The sequence below is a fragment of the Gracilinanus agilis genome, chromosome 3, assembly GCF_016433145.1.
Source record: "Gracilinanus agilis isolate LMUSP501 chromosome 3, AgileGrace, whole genome shotgun sequence".
Lineage (NCBI taxonomy): Eukaryota > Metazoa > Chordata > Mammalia > Didelphimorphia > Didelphidae > Gracilinanus > Gracilinanus agilis.
In genome coordinates this window covers 399159394-399182263 of record NC_058132.1, presented here as the reverse complement: position 1 = coordinate 399182263, position 22870 = coordinate 399159394, and the positions used below count along the sequence as shown (strand labels likewise).

At 42.1% G+C, this 22870-nt stretch overlaps 1 non-coding gene across 1 annotated transcript; it reads right to left on the bottom strand.

The window, feature by feature from the left end:
• Positions 1 to 22405: 22405 nt before the first annotated feature.
• On the bottom strand, positions 22406 to 22512 carry LOC123243374. Its single transcript, XR_006505917.1, has one exon. It is a non-coding gene; the product is annotated as a U6 spliceosomal RNA (small nuclear RNA).
• Between the last annotated feature and the right edge of the window lie 358 nt (positions 22513 to 22870).

Genomic DNA, 22870 nt, shown 5'->3' with positions numbered 1-22870 from the left:
ACCTAATTGAGAGGGTCGTTCCATAAATTATTTTGTAACTTTTTAAAGTGATCATTGAGCAATAACAAGGTTAAAAACTAGGCATATGGCCTCAGAGTGAAGTTCAAGTCTGGTCTCTCACACAAACTGGCTTTGTCATACTAAGCAATGTCCTAGGTGACTCTCTATGGCTACATAGTAGTTGTTGTTTGTATTGGTGGAGGGAGTTTTCTTACCAGGAGTTCCCTCCTATGAAGTTATAGGTCTGGTCTAGCCCAGAGTGCTAGAGGATGTTATTTAAGGTCAAGTTTCTAGGGAGGCAGCTAGGTGGTGCAGTTAATAGAGCCCCAGGTCTGGAATCTGGAAGGCTCTTCTTGCTGAGTTCAAATCTGGTCTCAGAATTGTGACCCTATGGGCAAGTCATTTAACCCTGTCTGCCCAGTTTCCTCATCTATAAAATAAGCTAGAGAAGGAAATGGCAAACCTGTATCTTTGCTAAGAAAACCCCAAATTGGGGTTGGGCAGGGCTGTACAACAATAAACTGCTACTGGTTCACTCCCAGATTGTGGAGAAATGTAAAAAAAGAATAGGGTGAGCCAACCAGCTATTGGGAAAATTCCTAGAATAGTCTCCTTCTGAAAGGGGGCCTATTTCCTCAGTTTAACCTTCCAGTTCTATTAGCTCAGGGAATGCCCATGAGAAAGCAAGCCCAAAGTATAAGGAAGAAAGACAAGATTACTTTGGGATTGGCATTATCAGCAGGGATTATCTTTTACTCATCCAAACAGTTCCCCTGACCTGCCATAGGATTTCTTCTCTTTCTCTGCCCATGCCTTGGTCTTCACACTTGGTAAAAAAAAAATCCTGATGCTGAAACAGCAAACCCTATTCTGGTGGCAAATCTGCTTCCCTCCCTTCTTGCCAATTCTTTGATCTGGAAAGAAAATTCCAATTGCTCACCAGAATTGTTGCTTGTGTTCCCAGCCTCTCCAGCCTGGCAGTGGGTCTACACTTGTGAATAAACACCCTTCAGCCTGATGCTGCTGGGAGAATTAGTTCTTGGAGTTATAGCAATCCTAATAAATGTGGGCTGTGCTTGCTCAAAATCTATCCAGAAATATGGCCCAAAGTTGCTAGAATCTCCTCTACTCATTTGCCTACTATTTACCTTCCTTCTTTCCAATCCTAATTACCATCAGTGAAGGGAAAGTGAGCTCCTAGTTTGTGACCCCCTCTTTTCTTTGTCTTTTTCTTTAAATCCTTCCCATCTTCACATCAAGGGTGGTAAGGATTAGGCAATAGGGGTAAAGTGACTTGTCCAGACTCACACAGCTAGGAAGTGTCAGACCATATTTGTTCTCTCTCTCTCTCTCTCTCTCTCTCTCTCTCTCTCTCTCTCTCTCTCTCTCTCTCTCTCTCTCTCTCTCTTTGTCAGATTAGACTTTACTGGAGGCGGTCCCCAAAAGTTATAGTGGAAGGGCAGAACCAAGATGATGATTTAGTAGTGTTAAAAGCTGGAACCACTCAGAGAATCCTTCAGAACCAACCAAAAGTCATAATGCAGGTTTGGAGCTTAATTCTTTTGAGGCTTCCTGTATAATGAAAAAAAAAAGTCCTGACATTTAGAGTTGTCCAAATAAACAGGCTGCTTCAGGAGTCAGTAAATTACTTCTCATTGGAGGTCTTTAAGCAGAGCCTCTTCCAATTCCGAGATTCTCTGGTTTCCTCTCTCAGGTTGGTGTACTGACTTTTGCAGCAGGCCAGTCATTCTGGAGCTTTGGCTATGGGTTGACCTTTCTGCCACTGCTCTCTATGCTGGTGTGGAACCTTTACTACATGTTCCTGGTGGAGCCTGAGCCTGTGTTCACTGCCACTGAAAGTCAACTTGACTACCTAGATTGTGCTTAAGCTGCTGACTACAAGCCATATCTCTAGGGGGGTGATGTATGACCCTGCCTCTTCTTGATGTTTTCCCATTTCCCCCCAAATCCTAGGGAACTGAGATGATCCAGAACTCTTCACTGAATGGACTTTGGATATACCATCTTTGCTTCTTTGTCTTTTAAATTCATAAACTCAAATATTCAGTAGCATGATTCAGCCAACTCATCAATCAGAAGCAGTTATTAAGTGTCTACTAAATGGCAGGCACTGTGGGGCACCTTGAGGATACAAAGTTAAAATGAAATTCTTCCTCTTCACAGGGAGCTTATATTCTATTGGGGAGTTAACATGAGCACATACAAGTATATAAAAACATATACAATATATAAAAGTGTAACAGGGGAATGAATGGGCACTGATCCCAGTGCTGCACAATTTACCATGTGTAAGAGGCTGGGGAACCTGCTTCGGGGAGATCCACAGTGACAGAATGAAAGTGCTTTGGAGAACATGGGAAGAAATTCTGTAACTGGTTCTGGTTTACTTCCCACACGATGAAGAGAGGGCTTTTTAACTGGCTGTGGTTGAGTAGGTAAAGCTGAATGGTGGAGGTGCTAACCTTCAAAACTCACTGTTTGACCTTGTTCCTCTCTCTGGGTTTGGCTATTGGTGTGATTTCTTGCTGGCCAATAGAATCCTATGAAAGACAATTCTAGAAGACTCATGGCCCCATGAGTATAGACCTCCATTTTTCTCATGGCATTTATTATTTTATTTTAGGTGAAGGAAGTTGGAGGTGAGTTTCAAAAGGTTAGGAGAGTGAGCTACCTGAAGTCTTGGAGTCTGAGAGTTGAATCCATGCCAGATTTTACAGCAAACTCCGGATGGATGACCCAAGTAGGACCTTTGGTACCTAACACATCTGGGAGTGATGAAGCATTTGGACATGAATTTAGTGGGGCCAATGCTGGTAGAAATTAGGTTGAATCTAAGCTCACTTCACCTAGCGACCAAAGGAATATAGAGGAGAAGGTGCCCCTGAGGTATTGGGGGGGGAGGAACTCTGTGTACTTCTGTTCCTGCTATATCTTTGAAATAAATACTCTTATTAAAAGCTAATTAATGTTAATTATTACAATGGAACCAAGAAGCCAGCCACTAGTAGTTAACAGTGGGGGGACTACTCTGAAAGACTAGCTTAAGCTGATGGCATTAGAAAAGTTACCTCCGACTCTTTAGGAGTACCCCCAGAACTATGAAAAGATGTAGCTAGACTGTCTAAGAGAGTGAGATCAGAAAATACTTATTGTAGTTTTGGTGGGGGGCACTAGCAGATGGGGAGTATCAGGAAAGACCTTCCCTAGGAAGTAGTGTTTGAGCTGAGTTTTGAAGGAAACCAAGGATGGTACAGGGAGATGAGGGAATGTGAGAGTACATTCTGGCCAGAGTACATACATATAGCCTGTGCAAAATGGAGGAGACAGAATGTCAAATATGAGGAGAAGCAAGAGGGCTTATTGCTGTTGCAAAACTTCTTCACAAAACTGAGTGGAAAAGGGTGCTGTAAGGTGTGCTCTCCTGCTGCCTTCCTCCCCAGACTAAATTTCTGTTCGTACTTCTCTTCTACCATCGCCATCATTTTCAGTGTCATGTGTGAGACAGCTTCAAATCTTGAAAATTTAAGTTCTTGAATCTAGCCCAGCCTTAGCTGAAAGAAAACACCCTTTCACCAGGCAGGCAGACTGGCTCTCAACAGCTACACTGTGGTGCCTGTCCATTTCATAGGATTAAACGTTGCTGTTCTTGGCAAGGGTGATGGGTAATGAAACCCAACACTGGCCTCCTGCCCTGAGACATACCAACAGATGTATAGGCAGTGGGATGGATGGAGTTTGGGGTTGGGAATGATGGGAGAATACACTGTAATTACACAACTGAGGATTTTATATCACAAATGAACCTCTGAGCCTGGAGTCAGGGATGGAAATGGGTTTGCCCTGGGTGACAACGAGCACTTAACAAATAACTACAGAGTAGATATGGCCCTATGCTAGGTGCTTAGTCATTAGGTATGATGGCTTATGCCACCTATGTAAGATTTGGGAGAGAGTGGATAGTTGGAACAGAAGATGCAAGCATGAAGAGGATAATTATGGACTTGTGGATGGTGAGAGAGTCCTTTTATAAAATCTTTCATGGAGGTCTTGAGTTTAAATGTAAGATTCTCTGTGTGGGATACCATTTAAAAAGTAGATGCAGCCTCTGTCCTTTAGAAGGGCAGGTAGGTGGTGCAGTGAATAAAATGCTAGCCTAGGAGACAAGCTCAAATTGGGCCTCAGACATTTACCACCTGTGTGATGCTGAGAAAGTCACTTAACCCTATTGGCCTCAGTTTCCTTATCTATAAAATGAGCTGGAGAAGGAAATGGCAAACTACTCCATGGAGTTACGAAGAGTTCAACACAACTGAATAATTGTTTTCTACGCCATAGTTTTTGAATGGTTGAGGGCCACAGTGTTTACTTAAAAGCTCCTAAGAGCACTGTGTTTGGGAATGGGAGGCAGTGACAGAGGTCATTTGCCCTGATGGCTTTTAACCAAGAGAGCCTTGTAGTTCTGGGACAGCTGCTGGAAAGATTTCTTTGGGATCACTACTGCTCTGAAATCCAGCAGTCCCTGATCTGAAGGTGAAGACAGCTGGAACCACCTTAGGAGCTATTTTAAGGCAATAAAGGCACCTTAGTTGAATATTACACTGCCTGGCTCATTCCTCTGTCCTGGTTGCTTTCCTTTACTGGGAATGAACTTCCTCCTCATATGTGCTTCTTGGAACCCCTTGTTTCTTTCAAAATTCTGCTTAAGCAATCCCTATAGGAAGCCTTTAGTGAATCTCCCAGTTGTTAGTGTTCTCCTTTCCTCCTCAATTTACTTAGTATTTATGTTGTGCATTTATTTTTTAATTTATTCAGTTGCATGGAGAAACAATTTTTGTTTCTGACATTTGGTGATTCAGATTTTCTCCCTTCCTCTCTTTCCCCACTCCCAGAGGCAGGAAATAGTCTCATATGGGTTATACTGATGCTTTCATGCAGTACATATTTCTGTATTGCTCAGGTCACAGCAGAAGATACTTACTACACATATGATAAAAAAAACTCATGTAGGAAATAAAGTGGAATAAAGATGAGCATCTATTTATTTTATCCAACCCCTAATGTAATGTAATGTAATGAAGAGAGGGACTCTCACCTTTGTCTTTGTTTCCCTAGTGCCTAGCATGGTGCCTGGCATATAGGAAGCTCTTAGTAAATACTTATTGATTGATATAACTATGAACTCAGCCCTTCCTTGGAATAGGAGGTATCCAGTGATCTCTCAGACAGCTCAGTGGGATGTAGGGTCATTAGGGAGAAGAATTAGCTACTCAAAGGTTTAGATCCACCCTGGGCACCATAGTCCTGGTTATTCTTGGCTCAGGTAGGATAGAGTGATGGGAGGGCAGGTAGAGTGGTAAGAGAGGAAGAATGGTAGAATAGGAGTCAGGAGACCTAGGCTTGAATCCCAGATCTGTTGCTAAGGTTACTTCGGCTGAGGCAGCCTCCCTCTCGGCTGGTGGTGACAAGGGCTAGACAAGCCACCGTAGGACCTGTTCTTTCTTCACCTTGCTACCAGAAGGAAACCAGTCGGAGATAAGGCGGAGGGGTCAGGGCAGAGGATAAACGATAGCCACGCTCTTCTCCTTTAATTGGCTCCCAGTGCCAGAGGCCATTTGGGATTCCCGACTGCAGCGGATGAGACACCACCGGACTTGAGCAGGTCCGAGCTCAGTGTTACTTCTCTGACCCCCTCTCTGCTGCAACCCTTCTCCCTCCCCATTCCCTCTGTCAATTCCTCCCACATTAATAAAGCACAGTGCATTTTCCTCTCTGAAGCAACCAGTCTTTCTCTCTCTCATTTTCTCTCCGCGTTCAAACGTAGAGACTGCCTCAGGGGAAACACTGCATGAACTAGACTCCAACAGCTCTCCCTGGGGACTCTTCACTGTGTCTATAGTCAAAGTGTCACTTGTCAGGCACTGCTATAGTTTGGTGGGACTTCAGGCCCAATCCCCTCCCCCCTTCGTTCAGACTGAAGGGAAGCTCCAGAGTCTTTGAGGTGGGGCTTAAATCCAGGTTTCCAAGCAAATATAGATACTCTTTGGTAGTTTCCCTGACGTGCCTCCAAGAGCCGTCAGAGCATAAAAGAGCAACAGAGAAATGGTCAACTGAGATCCCTAATCAAGTCTCCTGAATCCTTGTCCTCCTTTATTCTTATTCTCTGCCCCCCTTCCCCTTTCTTTCCATTTTTCTTTCTTTTTTCCCTCTCTTCCCCTGTCTCTCTTCCTCTCTCTTCTCTCTGTCTCTGTGTCTCTGTCTCTACTGCCCTTCTCATATTAAAATGAAAGAAAGACGAGTCTATAAGCCAAAGAGGAATATGAGCATATGGTTCTCTGATTAGGAAGGGGTAGAGATGTGGTCTAGGGATTCCCTTCTTAGGAGGGGAATTTCTAACTCCATTTGTGCCTGGCTTCACTTTTCCCAACCAGATTTCACTGCCCTATTCCCTTTTCTATGTGAGTCTCTCTGTGTCTTGCTGCATTGTGGTAAAGTGTTGGGAGTGTGGACTTGCAATCAGTAGGTCTGTTTTGAAATCCTGGCTCTGCTTAGTCATAAATAGGGTAGGAAAATAGAAACTTTGCTCCTACAATACCAAAATTTTAGAAAGCACAAATTATACCAAGTGAAGTCCTAGTCTTAGCCTAATCCTCCTCCCTAAGGACATCCCCAGTGATAGTCTTACCTGGAACTCTTCTTGTACAGTTGTATCCTGGGATCTCTACTCCCCCTTTCCCATCCAACAGTTGATTTGAGAGATACTTGCTCCAGGAGCTAAAATTTCTAGATATGGCACTGTCTCTTATACTTACTATGTACTATACTTAATCGAGTAATCAAGAAAAGCCTTGATTTTGTAAATAGTGATGAGCAGGTTAATTTTTTTAAAAACTATAGAAAGATGTACATGAAATAATGAAGAGTGAAATAAAATGAACCAAGGGAAAATTATATACAACTACGGAAATATCATTTGAAGAATAACTTGTGTATGTCTACCTCCAGAGAAAGAACTGATAAATAGAAACAAGCAAGACATAATTTTATACTTACACATTTTTTGATTGTTATCAAATGATGCCTTCACTAGTGTGGGAAGAGGAAGGAAAGAGGGATGGAAGGAGATACTTAGGAATTTCAATATAACAAGCAAACAAATAAGAAAAGAAGAAAAAGCAATGCATATATGCAGATAACCATTCTTCTAAGTGTTTAATAAAATCTTGATTGATTGATGAGCTATTCATTGCTACTTCTATAAGTAATAGGAAAGCAACTTTTTAAAAAATTGCATTTTAAGGAAAAAAAAGAAAAGCCTTTTGAAAGAGGTGCTATTTGAGTTAAGACTTGAAGGGAGCTGGGAATTCCAAGACACTAGGAGAGAGAGAGCACCAAAGGCATGCAGGGAAGAATTGCCTTGTGTTGGGAAAGTCAAGTTTGAGGGGAATGGAGAATCTACAAGGAAGAGTAAAGAGTAATCAGTATGGAAAGATTTTAAGTCCCCAAAAGATGTATTTTATCCTAACTAATGGGGATATCCCCTGAAACTTCTTGAGTGGGGTAGTGAGACAGTCAGATCTGTCCCTTAAGAACATGGATTAGGTAATTATGTGGAATATCACTTAGGAGATGTTAGTATCTGGGAGATTAGGAAAGTAGATATTGTAATGGTCCAGGTGAAAGGTGATGAAGGCTTGGTCTCAGCTGGACATGACATTGGTAGAGGCAAAAATATGTTGAGACCGTGTATTCAACAACACCTGAGTAACTGATTGGCCATAGGGGTGAGAGTATGCAGAGCTAAGGATGACTCCTATGTTACAAGCCTGGAAGAATGGTGGTGCCTTTGAAAGAAAAAAGGAATGTGAAGAGGAATCAGATTTAGAGAGAAAGAAACCAAGTTCTGACTGAAATTTTGGATACCCATGGGACATTCATAGGAAGGCACCAGTTGGAAATGCTGTATTAGAATGGGGGGGGGCAGGGATCAACAAATAACAAAAAGTCTACAAAAAAAGAAAGATCCAGTCATCAGCACACACTATCAGGTGAAAAATATTAGATTAGTTAGATTAGACAAAATCCTGTCCGATTTTCATCTTGGATTCTAGGAATTCTTGTTTTCATATTTGGGACAGTAAAACATTCTGTTCCCTGTTTTGTCACTGCTACCTTGTGGGGGAAAAGGTTCTTGTTCCCCTTTAGTCTTATTCCTTTATACTAAATGTTATGGGAAGTAGCTTCTGGGGCTGTGAAGAACTTTTGTCCACTTGACCTCAGAGGGATCATTGGAAAACTGTTGGGGAATAGGAAGAAACTAGAGGTGCTGATTAGAGGAGGTACACTGCCTAGGATCCTGATGGGAAAGAGAATATCAGAATGGAGTCACCCTGTCAAAATCTTCTGCTGAGGATGTTGAACTTCTCAGAGAGAAGCAGAGGGGTCAGCATCTTTGGCTCAGCATTTGCATGACCAGAAATGAACAGAAACTATAGCATTTGGGAGAAATCCAAGATGAAGTCCTTTGATGTGTAAAAGCTGAACAGGAGATCAAATATCTCTGGCTTGGGCAAGAGAACTTAGGCAGAAGAATATCTCTTTCAGCCACCTCAGTTATTGAGTAGGTAATTGAAGGGCAAACTTCACCTAAATTAGCAGAATTTCACCACATGGACATTTGTAAGGCTGAAGGGTACAGAAAAGGATGATAGGAATCACCAATCAGAAACTATGGAAGGCAGTATAAGGAGAACAATGACCCTGCTGTTGGGTGGTGGGGAAAAAGTCAAGTCAACAAGCATTTATTATGAGCCTACTATGTGCCAGGCACTTACTAATTACTTGGGGGATGTAAAGAGTAAAAAAAAAAGTCCTTGCTTTCAGGGAGCTCACAGTCTTATTTGAAACAGCATATTAATCACAAACAAGGTATATACAGGATAAATTAGAGATTATCTTAGAGAGAAGGTACCAGCCTTAGAGGGACAGGGAAAGGTTTCTTCTATAAAGTGGGATTTCAGCTGGGACTTGGAGGAAGCTGGGGAAAACAGGAGGCAGAAAAGAGGAAGAGGGTTTTGGGCATGTGAGATGGCCAATGAAAATGTCCAGAATTGGGAGATGGATTATCTTGTGCAGCAAGGAACAACAAGGAAGCCAGTGTCATAGGATCACAGAGTAATTGGGAGGGTAGTAAAGTATAAGAAAACTGGAAAGGCAGAAAGGGCCAGATTAAGGACTTTAGAAACTAAACAGAGGATTCTTCTTCTTCTTCTTTTTTTTTTTTTTTTTAAAGACTTGATTCTAGAAATAACAGGGAACCACTGGCGTTTATGGAATGGGGCTGATGGGTGGCTTGGTTAAGCCTGCATTTTAGAAATATCAATTTGTAAGGTGAGAGAAGATGAAGGGAACTGGGAGAGACTTGAGGTCACGGAGACAGACCAACAAGAAGCTATTGTAATATTAGAGGAGTAAGGGCATGAGGTCCTGCTACAAGGAGATGGGAGTGTCAGGAGAGAGAAGGGAGCATATTGGAGAGATGTTATTGAGATACAATTGATTATTATTGGCAATTGATTGGAAATGGGAGGTGAGAAAGAGTGAGGAATTGAAAATCACAATCACACCACAGTTGCTAGTCTAAGAACATGGTGATGACCTTGACCAGTAATAAAGAATAGGGCATTCCTGTAAGGAGGAAGTGGTAAGGAGGTGTTGGGAGCTAGGACTGAAGAGAGATTCAATAGGAATTTAGTAGGTTGCTGCAGAACCCTTTAAGAGAAAGTATTATATATCAGGGATTCTTAACCTGATTTCAGGGGTTCTGTGAACCTAGAGAAGAAAAAGAAATGCCATCTTTATTTTTACTGACTTCTAACTGAAATTTAGCATTTCTTTCAATTATTTAGGAGGAGTCTATAAGCCTCACAATTTACCAAAGAGGTCCATGACAAAAAAGATTAAGACAAGGTATGAACACAGGACTCTAAGAGATGGTTGTTCTTTTGTGCGCACCCTTATCATGGGTGAGTCTGATTTGTTTTCTTTTCCTTGTAAATAAACTTTTTCCTTTTGCAGAGCCTCCTACAGTGTGCTTGAAAGCAATAATATACTAAGTCAGGTGGTGAAGTTTCCATGTTGGGTGGGTGCAGCCAATAAGTCAAGAAAATTAGAATTCTCCCAACGTGTACTTGGGCCCCTCAGCTCATGAGAGAACCTCTGAAGCAGAAGTTACACTTCCATATTTTAGGGAATGATATTTTTACTGGAATGGGGACCTCTTCCACCAAACTAATTGCCTATTTTCTTTATTTCTGGGAATTGTTGGACCAAAAGCAGAAAATGAAACCCAAATCATTACCTGGAAGGCAATCTGCTGGAATATCCAGAAATAAACAGAATGAACTACTCCAGCAGGTGGTACCCTTGGTTCTAATACTCCCTCCACCCCCATCCCAGATCTAACATGTAGGCCTGACACCCTCTTTCTATAACCAATTCAGCCAAACACCTGCCCTTCCCCCCACCTCCAAAGCCCAGCAGCATGCTATGGCCATCAAAGAATAGTTGTCATCGGGAAGACAGCTGACATTCCACAGAACAGGCAGTCACAGTGGCCTCTCAGTACGGAGGCATCAGGATAACAGAGACAAGACTCTATCAGGGAAGAGGCAGCTGCAGACCACCTGACTGTCCTTCCAATCTAAAATTATGTTGTAAGCTTGAAGAGGGTGGGGACTCTGTGCTTTGTACGGTGCTTAGCACTGTTCCTGGCAAAAACCAGACCGGATGAGGATGAGAATTAAAAAACTACTGGTTCTTGGCTCCAGAAGTCCTTCACTCGCACCCTCCTCCCCAATTTTTACTGCCTTACCGCCTCCAGGAGCTCCAGCCCCCAGATATTCAAGTGCTTTTCCTTTGGGCCCTAAAGCCAGAACGTTCTCGGGGCCTCAGTTCCTAGCCACACTATTCGTAATCGTTAGTCTAGAGTCTAAACCCACTCAAAACAGGGGGCAGGATAAAATATCTTCTTTTTCCGGAGGTTGGGGGGCAACTATTACTCCTGTCCTTGGCGCTGAGAGGCAGGAGGAGTGTGCAAGATAATCATAGCATTTCAGAGCCATAGTGGACCTCAGAGATCATTTGGGTGTGCCCCTTTCATTTTATCTAAAGACAAGTGACTTGCCCAACATCCCACCGAGAGCTCTGGAACAGGGCTTGGGGCTCAGTACAATAGTTCCATTACACTCCGGGCGGTTAGTAGTAGTGGAGCAAGGATGTCTTACACAGGTTTGCAGAGCTAAAGGCGGGCATTGCCTTTGTATACCTCTGTGTGTGTCTGTGTACGCGTATGTCAGGAACTGCGTACAAGAAAGGGGTGCCTGATTAACAGCGTTCCTCGCAGGATCCGGGATCGTTCTCTGATCCAGTCTCGTTTCCTTCTGAAACCAAGACACCACAGAAAACTGTCCCGAAGAGGTGGGGGCGAGAAAGAGGGTGATTTCTGCAACGCCCCACCCCCATCCAAGATAAAGAAGTTGAGGGAGGTGGCGGGAAAAGAGGGGGGTGATAAGTGCTCGCACGTTGTGGAAGAGTTGCGGGGGGAAGGAGGAGGAAGGAATTTAATTTGATTCCGACCTCCCGCTCCCAGAAAAGCCGCCAGCTCTCTAATGACTGACCCCCGCGCAAATCTTAAGAGGCTGCTGCAAGCTCGTGGCTCGCCATGGGGCTTCGGGGCAGTCAGGCGGAAACGAGGCCGCTTGGGCCCGGGCTGCCTCTCTTCCCTTAATCAACCCCCGCCCCCCTCCCCCCTCCCCTCTTCTCCCCCCTTTCCCACTAAAAAGCCGCCCCACCGCGGGGAGCACGCAGCTCCCGGGGGCCGGGGCTGAGTCAGCGGGAGGGAGCAGTTGATGGAACCTGCAGCAATCCATTATTACAAAGGGGCTCGCTGGAGCTCCGCTGTGCTAGGCGCAGCGAGCCTTTATTGATCGAGTGGAGGGCGTAAGCAAGCACACAGAGACGCTCCATCCATTAGGGCTGCTGCTCTCCACCAATTAGAAAAAAAATCATTACTCAGCAGCCATCAGCGGGCTGCGCGCCACCCCAGACTACAGGCGTTCAGTCTGTCTTCTCTCTGCCCCCTCCTTTCCCCCTTTCCCCTCCCCCTCCTCTCCCCCTCTCAGCCCCTCCCTACTTGGCCCCCCTCCCCCCAGCCCTAATGAGGACTATTAGAACTGCTTCCCCGCACCCACAGCCCGGCGAGCACAAAAGCGAAAGATTCATTTTGTAATTTGGGTAATTACAGCTGAGCGCGGGGACACGCGGGGACGAGGGCGGAATGCAAACGGAGCGGGGTGGGGATGGTCGCCCACAGAACCACCTCAGGCCCTATTAGCTGCTCAGGGCATCGCAAGACCCCCTCCATTTCCCCTTCTTCCCCCCCCCCCCCCCGCCCCGTACCAAATAATGTTCTCTTGCCTCCCTACACAGTCTGGCTTCTAGCGGACCCCGTTCCTCACCTCTCCATTTGCTGACAGTGGTGGGGTGGGGTAGGGGTCATTTTTCTCTGTGGAGTCTCCTGCCCTAGATCCCTATCCTTAAGCCTGAAGGGAAAGCATCCACCTGGAGCCCCTCTATTTCACCCCCACTCCGCTTTAGAGTGGGGATTGGTCTGGGAAGCGCTCTGAACACCTGGACCTGGGACAAGAGACTGCAAGGCCGGCTTCGCGAGCGCTGCCCAGAACGATCGGGGACTTGATTTGCCACGTAAGTGAGCCAGAAGAATTCCTCCGAGGGCTGGATGGCATAATAAATGCCGTGTGTAATGTTTTTACTCTGCTGCCCCTAGTTAATTCACACACACACATACACACATACATACACACACACACACACACACACACACACACACACAGCGGAGTCTAGCTGTGCCACCGCACCTCCTCCTCCCTCTCCTTTTCTCTCTCTCCCTCTCCTTCCTCCCCCCTCCCTCTCCCCTTTTCTCGCACGGGGCTGTCGTTCCTATTTACAGGCACAAGGCGAGCTCCCAGGAGAGGATTTTTTTTTTTTTTTTTGAGAGAGAGCTTAAGGATGGATGCAACGTGTCATTAAACCTGAAAGGAGCAGTTACTTATCAGTAATGGTGTTTTCCACAGGCCTTTCTCCTCACCTATATAGGATCAGGTACAACTTGTGTGGTGCAGCAGCTCTCTTTGCAAAGGGGGAGGACCAGGGGTCATGGAGGTAAGGGATGGGGTCTAGCAGAAGAACCTTTTTCATTCTCTGTTCCCAGAGTGGAGTAGACCACTCCTCCCTCCAGAAGATGGAAACCTTATGGGCTTAGGACCAGGCTTAGAGCTTGAGTTTCTTCCAGGGCCCCAGAGATGCTTGTGGATTCATCTTTGGAAAAGGCTGCCATTCTGTTCAGAAACTGGCTTATCATGGTCTCCAGAAGCCCAGAATACAGAAACAGCTTTTAGAGAGAGAGAGAGGCCTTCAAAGCCAGGCCTATAGGCAGGAACGTTGAAGAGATAGGTTCTGATTGTTTCAGGATTCACTGGAGGAGATTGATAACTCTGGAATTTGTGTGCAACTGCTGCTTAAAAAGATCTAAAATTAGCTAATAAACACCTTTATTCCATTCAATCAGTCAATCAATACATATTTATCAAGCACCTACTCAAAAAAGTGCTGGGATACAAAAAGAGACAAACAGTCCCTACCCTCAAGGAGCTTACAATCTAATGGGGGAAACAACATACAAACAAATATATGCAATGTGAACAATATACAGGATAATTAGGAAACAATTAAAAGAGGGCAGACACTGGAATTATGAGGAGTTGGGGAAGGCTTCCTGTAGAAGGTGGGATTTTAGTTGAGACTTAAAAGGAAGCCAGGGATGTCAGTATTTGGATTGGAGGAGGCATGGGGGGGTGGGGGGTGGTCAGCTATAGAAGATGCCAGACCAGAGAGGCTGGTGTTACTAGAAGACTGGAAAGGTAGGAGGGGACCAATTTATAAAGGGCTTTGAATGCTAGACAGAGCATTTTGTATTTGCTCCTGGAGGTGATAGGAAGCCACTGGAATTTATCCAGTGAGTAGCAAGGATTTGGGTGACAGAATTGGACTTGCACTTTAGGAAAATCACTTTAGTGGCTGAGTGGAGGATGGATTAGAGTGGAGAGAGACTTGAGGCAGGCAGACTCAGAAGATGTGAGGTCACAAGGGCCTATGAGTGGTGGCCATGTCAGAGGAGAATGAGGACATTTTGGGGAGATGCTGGAAAGATGAAATTGACAGGTCTTGGCAACAGCTTGGGTTTGGGGAGTGAGAAATAATGAGGAATCTGGGATGACTCAGCTTTCAAATGATGTAGAAGAACATGTTGCTCTCTATAGTAAAAGGGAAGGCAAGAATTAGGGCAGTTTGGGGGAAAGATAAGGAGTTCTGTTTTGTACGTATTGATTTAAGATGTCTGCTGGACATCCAGTTTGAGAAGTCTTGAAAGGCAGTTGGAGATGCAGGATTGGAGGTCAGCAGAAAGTCAGGGGCAGGTAAGGTACATTTGAAAATCATTGGCATAAAGATGGTAATTAAATCTATCCATGGGATCTGATGAGATCATCAAATTAAGAAGCATAAAGGGAAAAGAGAAGAAGGTCCAGACTGAACCCTGAGGATCACGTATAGAGGGGGGTGATCTGGAGGAGGATCTAGCAAAGGAGCAAGAGTAGTCAGATATGTTGGAGGAGAACTAGTGATGCCATTTTGTTGTTTATAGATTTTAGTGATGGAGGGACGGGATCTTGGAGATAAACTTATTTGCTCCTCTAATTTTACTCATAAAGGAACAAATGACTTGCCCAAGGTCAAACAGCTACCCAGTGGCAGAGCTAGGATTTGAACCCAAATCCTCTGACTCTAAATACCGTGTACTTTTTCTTTGATTCTTTTCTCTTAAGTGGTTGATCATGATCTTTCCTCTTTTATTAAGTAGTTTTTTGGAATGATGGTTGGTTGGATGTTGTCCTTCATACTTGAAAGGGACCAAAATAATATCACTAGAGATGATATCTTTTAACTCATGAATAAATTGAACTTAAATGAGGCAGAGCTGCACAAAGTGGTCAGCCTTACTCTTTCTTCCAGAGTCATCAAAGTCCAGTGACAAACAAAAGACAGGATGACTGTGGATGGCTTAGGAAGCAGTAGATGACTGTTTTTTTTTCTTGAAGTTTAATCAAGTTCTAAGCATTCCATGGTACCTACTTTTGCTGTCTTCATTGGAAACACCAAAGGAATAAAGCAGCCCTGAAAAGGTTTGGCAAGGGGTGACACCAGAGGCACTAGTTTTCCCTGAACATTCCATTTACCCCAAAAGATAGTAGCGCAAGAGGATATATAGAATAATTTACCTTTAACTATAGGAAGAAGGGTGGTGGAACATGTTGCATGCAATGATAAGATATTGACATTGAGATCAAAAGTTCTAGGTTTGAATTTGGGCTTTCCCATTTTTGAAAAAAGCAAGACTTTTTTTTTTCTAGACCAATCTTCTCTTTTATAAAATGAAGGCATTGGATATAATTCTTTAGGCCCTTTGAACTCAAAGTTTAGGGTTCTATGAATGGTGTATTCCTCCAGCAAACATTTATGAGGTGTCTGCTATTTGTTTGGCAGCCAGGTGGTACAGTGAATAGAACACTGGGCTTGGAATCAGGAACACTCATCTTCATGAATTGAAATCTAGTTTTAGATGCTACCTAATTGGGCAAGTCACTTAATCCTTTTGGCTTTAGTTCCTTATCTGTAAAAATGAGCTGGGAAAGGAAATGGCAAACCACCCCAGTATTTTTGCCAAGAAATCCCCAATATGGGGTCAGACATGACTAAAAGAGGCTCAACAACAGCAACAAAAACTATGTTTGCCACTGTGTTAGGTGATGGGGATATGAAGACAAAAACCAAGATAGCTCTTGCCCTTAGAGAGCTTATATTACATTGAGGGGAAACAACTAAATGTGAGAAAAATAAATACAAAGCAATTACTGGAGGGAGGGCACTAGCAACTGAAGGGTTCAAGATAGGCCTCATCTAGGGGGTAGTAGATACTACGGCCAGTAAATGCTACCAGCTGTAAGAAATGTTGGGATTTGAAAACAGCCTCTTTAACCACAGTTTTGTTTGGAACCACTTGTTTGGTGAGATTTCTTCTTTTTGATTCTTATCGACCAATTATTTTGTTTGAAGGCAGTCAAGGTGTTGAGAAGCTCAGGTAACAGTATTTATTAGTTTAGTGCAGCAAATCTTTACTGAGGAGAGTAGTAGAGTGCTAGAGAGTAAAGGAGATGACCAAGATGAATAGGATATAGTTTCTACTGTCAAGGAGTGAATGATTTAGTGTAGTCTAAGACAAGTACATAGCCTAATGAGAGAGCCTCAAATATATCTAGTGAAGAGCACACTTAATAGGTTTTGTTTAAACCTTTACCTTCTTAGAATCCATACTATGTATTGGTTCCAAGGCAGAAGAGCTGGTGGTAAGGGGTAGGCAATTGGGATTAGTGACTTGCCCAGGGTCCCACAGCTAAGAAATGGTCTAAAAAATTGTTATTTATTACCAATTACATGTTATAACAACTTTCCACACAAGTTTTCTTAAGTTATATGATCAAACTTATTTCCCTCCCTCCCTTCTCTTCCCCCTTCCAGTGCTGGCAGGCAACTTGATCTGGGTTATTATACATATGTTATCATATAAAACTCTTTCTGAGAAGAATCAAGAAAAGGGTTATGGAGGAGGCAGAATTAAGTTGGTTTCTCAAGAGAGTTGGATAGTATTCAAACAGTGGAATATTCAGAGGACATTACAGGTAGAAGGCACAGCATTTGATGGGAAAGCAGAGAATATACAATAGACTTTATAGGTTGAAGGAATAGCACTAGAAAAGATATGGAAGTAGGAAAGTAAAAAAATATGTAATAATAATTGTTATTAATCCAGTTTAGCTAGATCATAGACTATATAAAGGACAACAGGGAATAAGGCTGGTCAGATAATTGGGGCCATTTGGTGGAGGGCATTGCATGACAAGCTGACATATTTGGATTTTTTATAGAAAACAGAGAAGCTGTAAAAAGTTTTTGAGTGATTACTGTGATCAGGGTTAGGTATAATTGGGCATCTCTAATTCAGTGTGGCCAAAACAGAAGTCATTATCTTTTCCCCTAATCCAGTGATGGGCAAACTTTTTAAAGAGGGGGCCAAAGGAAAGGAAATACTCATCTGTCAGTCTGTTTCTCAGGCAACTCTTTCAAAGTTTCATTGTATTGTATGCTACTCATTGTATTCATCAGATTAGGAATAATGTCCATGGCTGGATAGAACAGCAGGAGGTATTTGCTGATCACTGCCCTAATCTATCCCTTCTGCTCAACTTTTCTGTTACTGTAGAGGGTATCATCATCTTTCTGGTCAACTAGCTTCAAAACCTCAGTGCCATCTTCAATTCCTCATTCAGATTCATCCACATATCTAATCTGTTGTTAAATCTTGTTTCTGCTTTTACAACATCCATTTGACTCACACAGCCACCACTTTAGCACATTGAGGATGGAGAGAAGGTAGGAAGAGATAATTAAGGCCAGGCAGAGAGGCTTGGGAAGTGCCATCAACTGAGTGGGGATGGGAGGAAGAGGAGGACCCTGTTAAAGATAGGGAAAAGAAGAGGTCAGAGAGGAAGGAAGAAAATAAGCAAAGTGCTGGGTCATGGATGCTAAAGGATATGACAGTTTCATGAAGAAGGGACATGGAGGGAATGGATGGTGTCAAATAATGGAGAGAGGTAAAGGCAGATTAAGACTGAGACAAAGCGATTAGATTTAGAGTTTGGGAAATCATTGATGAATCTGAAAAAATAATGGTTTTGGTTCAACAGATGTTAGTGAGAAAAGAAAACAGATGGAGGGGAGGATTCAGGACTGGGCAGCAAGGACATAGTTGCATTCATTTTAGGCTGTTCCTTAAAGAAGTGTGGTAGGGAATGGAAGGACAAAGAGTCACATCTTGAGGGGTAATGGAGTTTTTCTTTTTTGGAAGAGATAGGGGAGACCTGAGTCTGTTGAAGACAGAGGAGATAGAGCCAGAAGACAGGGATAAATTGAAGATTCAAGAGAGTATAGGATATTTTTTTTCTCAATAAAAAAACTGTTTTAATTCAGATGGTGGATCATGAACAAAAAACTTCACAATAATGTCTCTAAAGATGTTAAAGAGATTAACAAAATTTATCACAGAAATTATCATGTAAATGAAAACAATACATGATTTCCTACAAACCAAAGCAATTGACCCTGAAGATAAGATGCATTGCTTTAAATTATATATGGAAATATAGGATATTTTTTCAAAGGAGGTAGTGAAGAAGTTGGAAATGATGAAATGGATGGACAGTGATGGAAAAAAAATTTGGAAGGATAAATTAGTCCTAATAAGAGAGGGAGATATCATCCTTTCAGGGACATATTTGGGAAGAAAGATTTTGATCTGTAGAAGACAGAAGCTGAGGGAGTTCACATCAGACACCATCATCTTTGTTTTCAGGGAAGAAGGAAGTAAGAGCCTTCCCTTTGGTGGAGGGCATTGCATGACAAGAAAATGAAGGGGCAGTTATAGGACTGGGGCTTTAAGCAGAGAGCAGAGAATTTGGAGTTGTTATGAGGAATTTGATAAGGAGTCAACAAGATAAGAATAAGAGCATTACTAAATAAGGACCCAGTTGAATTTAGAAAACTTATATTTGTAGTAGACTCTTTTAGAATTTTGTGGCTTTCTGAAGCAGCTTTAGGAAGCCAGGAAGAAGCAGTAAAGGATTATCTAGCGTTAGAGAAATTAAAAAAAATCCTAGTTTTTAAAAAACAACCCCTAAACTCAAAAGGCACCAGCTGCAATAAATAAACCATTTAAAAAACTTTGGTCTGGGAAAATTGATATTAATGCTATAATATAGACCGATGACTAGGTTTCAGATCCTTAATTTCTTACTAGTTATGGGAGTATATGCTGGAATGGAATAATAGTGGAATATGAGCTCCTTGAGGGCAAGAACATTTGTCCTGAATATAGTATGTGTTTAATAAATTTTTTTGATCTGTAAAATTTCTAAAAAGAGGGGTTTGGACTAGATCAAGAATTAATTTTCTTTTGTCTCCTTTGGCAGTCTGGTGAAACCTATGGAACTTTTCAGAATAATGTTTTTAAATGCGTAGAATAAAATATGAATACTAAGGAAGTCAATTCAATAGAAATATTGTTATCAAAATATTTAAAAATACAAGTTCATAGATTCCAGGTGTAGAATCCCTAAATTAGATTATATCTGAGGCTCTTACAGCTCTGAAACATGTGATCTTCAGAATTTAGTTTTTATTCATTTCTATTTGCCTAGGTATCAGGTCAGAGTTTTGTGCTAGTGCTAGATCAGAGAATTAAAGCATGCTGGGCAGGAGGGTCAGAGGAGAAGAGAATGTTGGGGAAGAAGTAGAAAGTTTTAAATAGGACATATGTCTACTCTCTGCCTCAGATATGCCTCTGGGACGACAGGTTCCTTGGGGCCCAACTTTTACTCCTGTTAGTCAGCACTGGGAAGCTATATGAGAAAGACTAAGTGACTTTTTCAGAATGACAAGGCACATAACAGTGACTTAGCATTTATATAGCTCTTTAAGGTTTGCAAAATGCTCTGTAAATATGATTTAATTTGATCTTCACAACAACCCTGTGAAGTTGGTATTATTATTATTTTTATTTTATGCATGAGGAAACCCAAGCATGCAGAGATTAAGTGACTTGCCCAGGGTAATACAAGTATTGTCTATAGTTGTATTTGAATTCAGGTCGTCTTAATTCTAGGTCCAATACTGTAACCATTTTGCAACCTACTAGATAACAGAGATGAGACTGAAACCAAAAAATTATGCCTTCAAATCCAGGGGTCTTTGTCAATGTATCATCCAGGAAGGATTCATGGACCCTTGATCAGATTTCTCTTTTTGTGGCATAGTGTAAATGAAACTATTATTGAATAATGAATAACAATATCTTACATTTGTAATTTTATACTTTGCAAAGGGATTATATAGACTTTTTCTCATGATCATTACTAGAACCTTAGGAAGTAGGCAATGTCATATAATGTCCATTTTTACAGATGAAAAATGGAGGTTCAGAGAAATTAATTGACTCCATTGTTCTCATAGTCACTCAGGGACAGAGCTAGGACTAGATCCCAGGTCTCCTGACTCCTAGTTTAGTGTTCTGGACACACCTCTACACCACATTTGTAGGAAGAAATGCCCATTATCCTGTGATTTTCCTTATTTCTGAAACTGACACATCAAAACATTTAATCATAAAGTTGGTGATGGAATGAGTCACCGAATAGAGCTTTCTGCTGATTCCCTACCACACTGCATTGTTTCTGAAAGTTGCTTCTCCTTTCAATGGGACTGGACCCTCAGTGGTTGGTACAGACACCAATTGGGCTGGCTCTCATCTCGATTTAGATTTATTCTTGCAACTGTTCCTAGAGTCTTCTCTTTCTAGGCAGTCAGTGAGACCAGTGTCTTCTGGGAACCCTCAGTATTGGTTCAGGCTGTCTCTGCAAACAAGCCTTCCTTGGCTGGTTTGGAAAGTCAGTCTGGAGTCCAGATTCCTTTCACAGATATGCACATGCTCCCCACAGTGGGAGCTGTGTACTTGTGTCTAAGAGCAGAATGTCAAGCCCACAGAATTTTAATTGAATCAAAACTAAACAGAATGGTTTTCATAGATGCCTCACAAGAGGGTGAGGAACTGCATTTTGCAGGATAGAAAAGATTTAAGATCACAATGAGAAAGTATGGAAACTAGAAACCAGGTAGGAAGAAAAAAAAATCAAAATATTTTGAAAACAAAAGAAATGTTATCCTTAGGATCTCACTCCACAAACCCTGTTTCCAGGCAAAAGACAGACGTTAGGGGGAAAGGTTTTTTTAAAAAAAGAAATCCTTATCTTCTCTTTTAGAATTGATACTATGTATTGGTTCCAAGGCAAAAGGTGGTAAGGGCTAGGCAGTTGGGATTAAGTGACTTGCCCAGGGTCACACAGCTAGGAAGTGTCTGAGTTCAGACCTTCCATCTCCAGGCCTGGCTCTCTATCCACTGAGTCACTAGCTGCCCCAAAATATTTTCCATACATTATCTTTATTTTCTTAATTTTTAATTCATTTTTTAATTTTGAATATTTTCTCCTAGTTACATATTTCATGTTCTTTCCCTCTCCCCTAATCCTCCCTAACCCCTCTTAGCCAACACACAATTCCACTAGGTTTCACATGTATCATTGATCAGGACCTAATTCCATATTATTGATAATTGGACTAGAGTTATTGTTTAGTGTCTACATCCCCAATAATATCCCCATCAGCCCACGTGTCCAAGCAGTTGTTTTTCTTCTGTGTTTCTCCTCCCATAGTTCTTCCTCAGCATACATTATCTTTAAAAAAAAAGCCCCCCCCCTTTTTTTTTAAAGAGGGCAGCAAGTAGAGATCATTAGTTTGAACTGTAAGGAGGAAGGTGATCTGGAACAGAAAGTACAATCCAAATCTTGTTTTGATCTAGCAGATTCTCTCACCAGACAATAGGTTTCTTATGGGGGGCAGGAGAGTAGCTTAACAAGAAGGAAAGCCACTATTGAAGAGTCCAGAGAGACACTTTGAGTTGCACTGACATGTCTTTCAGCTCTGTGCAAAGGCACAAATGGTTTCTCCTGTTTGGAATGCATTCCCTTCTCACATCCATCTCTTACAGCCTCGAGCATCCTTCAGAGTCCAGTTCACAAGCCTCCCATGGGAGCTCTGTCCTTCACCACCAGCCTCTTCACATCACTGTGTATTGCTTTGCATGTTTTTTAACTTCCTTAGTGACATATATGTTGTATCCTTCCATTAGAATGGCAGCTCCTTAAAGGTAGGGCCTATTCCATTCTTTGTTTTTTTTTTTTTTTGTTTTGTTTTGTTTTTGACTCCTAATACCTAGCATAGTCCTAGGGGTGAATGAATGTCTTGTCAAATTGAATCGAATGTTTGCATGCCCTTCTTTGGGCAAAATAATCTGGCATTCTCTCTCAGGCAGTCTGTTTTATTTTCTTTCTTTAAAACCCTTACCATTGGTCTTAGAATCAATGCTGTGTATTGGTTCTAAGGCAGAAGAGTGGTAAGGGCTAGGCAGGCAGTAGGGGTTAAGTGAATTGTCCAGGGTCACACAGCTAGGAAGTATCTGAGGCCAAATTTGAAGCCAAATTTGAAACAAATTTGTCTCTCACTTTGTTTTGAAATTTAATTAATTAATTTAATGGAATGCTTCATGAATTTGCATGTCATCCTTGTGCAGGGGCCAGACTAATCTTCTCTCTTTCATTCTAATTTTAGAATAGATGCTGCTGAAGCCAGTACTAATTCTGTTAAAAGAAATAACTTCCAGTCCTGAATTCTCTTCCCTCCTTCCATCCCTTGCTCTATTGAGAAGGGTAAGCAATGCAATATTCATTTATACATCCAAAGTCATACGAAATATTTCCACATTAACCATGTTGCAAAAAAAAATAAAGCAAAAGAAAACATGCTTCATTCTTCACTCTAATAGTTCTCTGTTTGGAGGTCGATAGCATTTTTCCTCATGAGTTCTTTGGAATTGTTTTGAATCATTGTTTTGATCAGACTAGCTTAAGTCTTTCAAAGTTAATCATTGTACAATATTGCAATTTCTGTGTACAATGTTCTAGTTCTGTTCACTTCATTTCGCATCAGTTCT